This window comes from Dipodomys spectabilis, unplaced genomic scaffold (genome assembly GCF_019054845.1).
Source record: "Dipodomys spectabilis isolate Male_0828 unplaced genomic scaffold, ASM1905484v1 ptg000307l, whole genome shotgun sequence".
Lineage (NCBI taxonomy): Eukaryota > Metazoa > Chordata > Mammalia > Rodentia > Heteromyidae > Dipodomys > Dipodomys spectabilis.
In genome coordinates, this window is record NW_024870984.1 from 6,675,013 (window position 1) to 6,682,900 (window position 7,888).

The window sequence follows — 7,888 nt, forward strand, 5'->3', positions numbered from 1 at the left end:
TGTATAACATATTTTGAAATTTGGTATAAATCGTTCATCTTTTTTTTTTTTTATATGGATTACTCCTAGTTGTCAATAGTGAGGAAATGCCCTGGAACTTTGTAACTTGAAGACTTATGTTGCCATGTATCATATCCTATTTTCCTTTTACAGAGTTGGTAAAATTTATATGTAATTTATTTTTTATTTTATTTCTTATCTATTACAGAATTTGAACTCAGAGCCTGGGCACTGCTTCTGATGACTTTTGCTCAAGGTTAGCTCTCTACAACTTCGAAGCACAGAATCAATTTTAGTTTTCAATGATTAATTGGTGATAACTGTCCCGCGGGGACTTTTCTCAACCTGGCTTTGAACTGTGATCCTCATATTCCAGCCTCCAGATTAGCAAATATCACAGGCATGAGCTACCTCCACCTGGTTATACGTAATTTAAACTGTAGTTTCTGAAGTGTTTCATCCTACATTGAATATTTTTTCTTACGAGCTTTCTAATAAATACGTAATCTATTCAATTTTGAAAAGTACTGTGTACCTCCCACTTATTTGTGGCATTTCTGAAATCCAAGTTTCTCTGTGTGTCAGGGTGGATACTTTTGCCTGTAATAAGTATGTTGAACACATAACATCTGGCTACTTACAGAACAAAGGATGTGAAGCTAGAGTAGCCAGATAAAGAACTTCCAGGACAATTCAATGGCAACTCATGTATTCTCTCTGTAGGTGAATAGGCAGCATAGAAAACAAATTCTTATATTTGAAAGTGATTGAGTGTGTGTGCACATAGGTGTTCACTTATTTATCTGTTATTATAGTTTTAGATATATTCACTAGTACATAACAATATTTCATATATATATATATATATATATATATGCAATAACAGTTTCCAAAATCCAGGGAACCACCTCCATGGGCATCGCTTTCCTAGGTTGCTCTTTGGGTAATAAGAATGAAACTTGGAATTGTCCTGTGGTAGAGAAATTACTCAGAGATTCAAGCATTTTTCTTTTAATATGTTGCTTGTTCCTAACTCTAAAATTAGGAAGTCTGTTAATATATATGTTATATTATAGTATATTTAATATATTATATATAATGTATAATATATTGTTTATTATGAAATATATTTCATATAATACCTGAGAATATTATATATTTATGAGGAAAAATACAACAAACGTATCAGTCCATACTTTCCTAGCCATGATTAGCTTCAGTACAGTTAGGCACATTACATCTCAACAGGAAAATTCTACTGAAGTTCTGATCACCTTGAGCTAGATAAGAATTCCTGTAAAAGAAGCCTCTCCTCAATGATGAGAAAAGATATGTTTGGAAGTTTAGTTTAGTTTTTTTGTTTTGTTTTCATGGCCATTCATGGGGCCTGAACTCTGGGCCTGGGCGCTGTCCCTCACCTCTTCAGCTCAAGGTTAGTGCTCTACCACTTGAGCCATAGCTCCACTTCTGGCTTTTTCAGCTTATGTGGTGCTGAGAAATAGAACCCAAGGCCTCATGCATGCCAGGCAAGCATTCTAATACTGAGCCACCAACCCAGCCCACATCTGCAAGTTTTTGAGAAGAGGAATTTGGCATTTGCTTTGCATCCTTGATTAGTCATGAATAGATATCATTTTGCTCCAAATTTTGTCTCCTTGTAGGTTCCGTAAACAGTTACACATCAGCCTCATTCCATCACATATCTTTAAGTCCTTCTTTTATTTCTTTTTATCATTATTGTTTTGTTGTTGTTGCATTTCTGATCCTGAAGCTTGAACTCATGGCCTAGGCAGTGTCCCGGAGCTCAATGCTAGTGCTCTACCACTTGAGCCATGTACCACTTCTGGATTTTTCTGTCTGGACATGCTTTGAATCATAATACTCAGATGTCAGCCTCCAGTGTAGCTAGGATCACAGGTGTGAGCCACCAGTGCCAAGCAAGTTCCTCTGTTTTAGATATTATTCTAAAAGCCTCCTATCCAATGTCACTCCTAAGATAGTAAATGGACCTATGCCAATAGTTCCTTCACACTCTCATCTCCTGTTATGGCTATGGTGTATCTTTTGCAAATTATATTGAAACTACTTCACTGTTCTCTTCCTAATCCATGATTCTAGATGTGTTAGTAATAATTACTTAAATTTAGCGGCTATAAACCCTAAATCTCTCAATTATTAATTTCTTTAATTCTTTGAATATGATTATTTTTCAATACAAATATAGCTTATACTCACCTTCTTGAATTTACCCCTTGGCATGAGCAGTGCCTGGGCCTATTCTACCTCAAATGCAAGAGGTTGGCAAAAGAATAGCCTATGGTATTCCTGCCTAAGAGTCAGGACAATTAGTTGAGTGCCTAAAAGAAGCAATGCATTCCTGACATGGGAAGGGGTGGGAGAGACAACAGCCTAGAGAGCAACCTGACAGTCACAACATTTAACAACTGCTCCTTTGGGGAAACTGATCTCCTGCAAAATGGTAGTGAGATAACTCACCTAGTGAATTTTCATATATGAAGGAAGCTGTCATGTCTCACTACACAACTCACTTGTAGTCAAAGAGAGGGTCATTCTTTTGTGTCCTCCTTAGGCCCAGCCTCATTTTATCTCCATCTTAGATTTTGCCCAGACTCTATTCCTACCAGAAGGTCCCTGGTGAGGAGGAATGTATGATCTCTTGGCTTTTGATTAGCCCTATGGGAACTGAGGCCACTTTTAATTTTGATCCTGTTCATTTTGACAAGGCTGTGGTGGGTGGTGAGAAAGCTCATTCTCTGAATTGTTCCCTATTACCAAATCTCTTCAGAGAAAGTCAAGGAATGACAGATTCTGCCTGAGGGAGTGAGTTTCTCCATTTCCAAAGAGGTCAATTAATATCTGATTATGAGGCCCACATGGTGATCCTTCCCCAGATCCTCCAAACAGGAGTGGATGTTACCTCAGACACCAGGCCATCCTCATATTTCTTCAGCTCTTTCTCATCTAACTAAAGGCCACAGGAATTGAGTTGACAATCAAGAAGAAATGAGAGTAGCAGAATCATTGGCATGGGGAGGAATTAGAAACTCTGGGTGTAAAAAGGGCTCAGAATATCTAGGATCACACATCATTTGGGAATCACATCACAAGATTAGGGAATAAAAGTAATAAATTGCTACCTAAATTAGTAACTCCACTGCTCTGAATACATTACAAGTGTTCTCTCAAAAGGTAGCTGTCCTATTTTAATGAGGAAAAAGGAGAACATTCTTTCCTCACAAAGTTCTACTAAGTGTCTTCTTCCATAAACTAGGTTGTTCTTACCCTATACTTGTCGGTTATTTTCCTTTGCTGGTTTCAATCAATGACACTTGAAAGTGTTATCATCTTCAGACATGTAATTACATTTTGTTTTAATCCATTTGTTATAAAATAAAGCAAATTTTGGGGAAAATATGTCTATGCTATATTTTCTTCCATGCCATAGTTATTTGATGTTATTAAGTATTATTTTAATAGTTTCATTTTTAAAACTTGAGGAAAATATTTTGTTACTGTTAGCACTAATTAGTTGCACCTTTTTTGGTATTTTTCCATATCTGTATATTTGTTATTAAGCTTCTAACATTGTATTTTCTCCCTACTGTTGCCTTCTTAAAATTGCCTCAAATTATAAACTCTATATGATGATCTGTATGTGTTCATTGATATATTTAAATTTTTATATAATATGCACATTTTATATGATATTTTCATCCTATTGTAACTGCTCTGAAATCAATAAGGAAGTCCTTCATTAAAGAAAAAACACAATACCACAAAACTCAGTGAAATTAGGATTAGGTATCTATCCAAAAATATTTAGCAATGATATAGTAGAAACATCCCCTTCTCTTATATACCAAAACATGTTTATAGCTATGAAAGGTGCATTTTCTTTATTCTCTCTTTATGGAACATCCAGGTTGATTACACAGTTTGGTTGCTATGAATATTGCTGCCATGAACATGTTTGTTCATATTGATTTATATTCTTTCAGTATGGATCCAATTTGCAATAATGGTCTTCAAGATATGTGTCTTTTTTGTATCGAGTAAACTTCCATCATGATCTCCATATGGGTTGCACTAGTTTACAATGCTACACCACCAAACACAGTTCCTGATTTATTTCAACCTCTCCAGGAGTTTGTTTATTTGCGTGGTGATAGCTATTCTGGTGTGTAAGATGGGATCGCAGTGACTTTCCTTTTTATTTTCCTATGTATTTCCTATGTGGATAAGAATCTCAAACATTTCATTTATTTACTAAACACATTGGTAGTTCATTATTGATCAATGTCTTTCTTTTTCTTTTGGTATTTGATCAATTTTTAAGTTTAATAATATTTGATTTTTCCCATTCCAAATACTCACTTTAGTAAAAAGATTTTTTTTTCATTACAGTGGTGTATTGCTTGGATATTTTGATTTTGTGAAGGCTAAGAGAATTGGATATTGTTCTCTCAGTTAAATTATAAGCATGTAAAATTGAAGTGAAGTTCTTTCTCCGGTACAGATTTCTCTGATTTAAGAAATGTATATTTTATGTCATACTGGATGCCTAACTAAGTCTGTGTATGTGGATGATTCAGTAAGAATTGCAGAATTCACCACATAGATTTTGGAGCAAAGGTAACAGCTGGTAACAGGGCAATGATTCAGAACACAGCTGAGGCTGAAGCTGTGATCCCTTATACCTGTGTTCAGCCCCCAATCTCTTGTAATACACCGCTCACGTCCCATGCAGCGGTTTCTTTTTCTATCCAAAATGTTTCTGGAGCTTCATGTTATTCTTGCCTCCTAGTATGCCAACATGAGGGGAGTGAAAGCAAGCAAGGCAGATGTGGCAGAGGAATTTATTTTTTAAAATTGTGTAAATACCATACAGAGGGGTTACAATTACATGGGAAAGGTAATGAGTACATATCTTGTCAAGCGTTGTGGCGGCCTTCTTTGATTCCCCTTCCCATCCCTCCCCAACTCCCCGCCCCCACCCAGCGGTCCCTCCTCAGACCCCCCTCCCGCCAAAGTTTTAAAGTTCGTTTTTCAACATAACATCTTGCACATCTCATTGCTGCAATGGATCCACCTGTATCCCAATTTAAATAATTTGTTTTTTTCACTTCTCCTGCACAAAGCATACCAACATCAAGTTCAGTGAACACAGGGGGCATACCATGGCGGAGGGACATACAAAGCATCAAAGAAATCATCTTATAAATATGATAGAAACAATCACAAGAAAGAAAAAAAAATTGAGTTCTTATCTTGGGGTTCATTTCGCCTAACATCAACTTATCTGACAGTTTCTGCTTGTCTCATACATGTACTAATTATTGAAAATAAGAGAAACCATGGGACCTATGCTTCTTTGGGCCTGGCTTACTTCGTTTAAAATTTTTTTTTGGTCGGTTTTGGGGTTTGAACTCTGGGCCTGGGCACTGCCCCTCAACTCTTCAGCTCAAGGCTAGCACTATCCCACTTGAGCCACAGTGTCACTTCCAGCTCTTACAGTGTCGCTTCCAGCTTATGTGGGGCTGAGGAATCGAACCTAGGGCCTCATGCATGGAAAGCAAGCACTCTACCACTGTGCCACCTTCTCAGCCCTGGCAGAGGGTTTTTATCTGAAGATCCATCACACTTGGGAGCTTCTGGCTGAAAGCTCCAGAAAGACAAAAGTGAAGAAACACTTAAGAGAAAATGTAAAACAGAAAGCCACAATGTTTAACCCTAAAACCAGTTTCTAGGATAAGGAGACTCAAGAACTGGTATCACCTGAGGAGAAAGAGGAAATATTCACGAAGAATGAGAAGGAAATATTCAGGAAGAATGGGAGGGAATAGAGAGAAAGAGACCTAGACTATCTAGAGCTGGGACCTCAATGTGAGCTTAATTTTAATATGGGAAACCAGACCCAAGGACGCAATACCTTACAATTTTGATTACTCTCTCTCATGCTACAAAGCCTATTCCAGATCTACTTCCACTCAGCATGGTGTCCATTCTGGGATCCAGAATGATTGCTGGAGGTTCCCAGGGGATGCAAAGAGTGAAAACCAAAGGGCTAAAGCTCAGAAAAGACACATACCATCACTTCTCACATGTCATTTGTCAAAGTAAGTTCTACAACCAAGCATGGTATCAATGGGGATGGGAGTAGATATTGAGAGCATTATAATAATATCTGCTATTATTATCATATAATAATCTAACATCTATTGTTTCATCAAAGGGAGAGAGATAGCATTTCTCACTTTTTAGGAGTATGGGACAGGGCATTCTATAAAATGTTCTTCAATTGGGGGCTCTCTGCCGCGGACCGGCTCTGTCGGGACGATGGAGGATACCTAGGGGAGGAACCTGGAATAGGGGGGGAGATGGCAAACAGACAACTCACACACATTAGGAGTGGATGCTGAGTGCGATTTAATGCAGAGGATAACAAACTTTTATAGCAAAATTCTCCATAAGAAAGGGCAAAAGGTTACACAATCTTGCTGCAGGGCTTCATTCTTGGGTGGTCACCAGCTGGTCGCCTGAAAGGCACTTGTTTCCAGCTTATCTCTAAGAAATATAATGGATTTCAAAGTTTGTCACCATCTAACCATTACCTTATTTCTATAGAGGCCTAGATCTAGCAAGTCTCTTAGTAAATAAAAGAGAGTAACAGGAAGTTCTTTCTCCTAAGTAGTTATCTCAGCATTTGCCATACATTCTTTCTGTTCTAGCCGCGCCTACAGCTTCTTGTAAATCTCTTACAGACAGTTCCTTCTGCTGAAGTGACTTCATGAAACCCCCAATACTTTTATATTTACTTATGACTTGTCTACTTGCCTCCTTAAGAGGGGTTTCAGGGTAGCACTTAACTCTGGTGAGTTAGTCATATTTTTAAGACACTCATCAGATGTTGGAGTCGTCAACACTCTTAAGAAAGAGCTTTGAATAAAGGAACGTTGAGCATGAGTAAGTACAATGAGCAGCAGAAACAGTAAAAGATGAATAGGCACTCTTATACAGTGAAGAAAAGAAAAGAAAAGGAGAAACACATCTTTCCCAGGGGTTTGCCAGCCTTTCCAGGAGTAGGCCTCTTTGAAGCCCTATTCTCCGAGGTAGACTTCGGTGAAGTCCCAATACTCAGAGATAGGTCTCTGTAAAGCCCCATTCTCTGAGGTAGACTTCAGTGAAGTCCCAATACTCAGGGATGGGTCTCTGAAGCCCCATTCTCAGGTCTGAAAGCTGGTTTCCCATGCTAAGCAGACTCCACTGGAGTAGGCATGGCAGCTCTCTGAATCTTTGCTCCCAAGATTGTGGCTATGAAGTTTTGGAAAGGAGAATTACAATGGAAAAGTGAGTTCTCAAGCTGGGTACTGATGGCTGACACCTATATTCTGAGCCTGAGATCTGAGGATTATGATTTGAAGTCAGTCTGGGCAGGAAAATCCATGAGACTAATCTCCAATTAAACAAAAAGAGCCAGAATTGGATTTGTGGCTCAAATGTTAGAGCATTAGCTATGAGTGGGTGGGGGCGGACAGAATCTTGGTCCTGAATTTAAACCCAGGATTGGGGGATGAGAGGAAATGTGTTCTCAGTGCATGAAATCAAGGGTGTATGGTCAACATCACTATTGATGTTAACTTTGGGGTAGAGTTGATCAGTTTTATTCTGGAAATGATTTGTTCCACTCTTCTCTGTCCTGTATTCTTTAAAAGAAATAGCTTTGAGCAATCTATACCTAAGATGTGTGGATTGCACTGAAGCACTGGTTTCATTTTTTTCTACTTACAAAATGATGCATAAGTAGTGTACAATGGAGTTTTAATTTAATATGTCAGTTTGTGAGTACATCTTGATTGATGTCATCAAT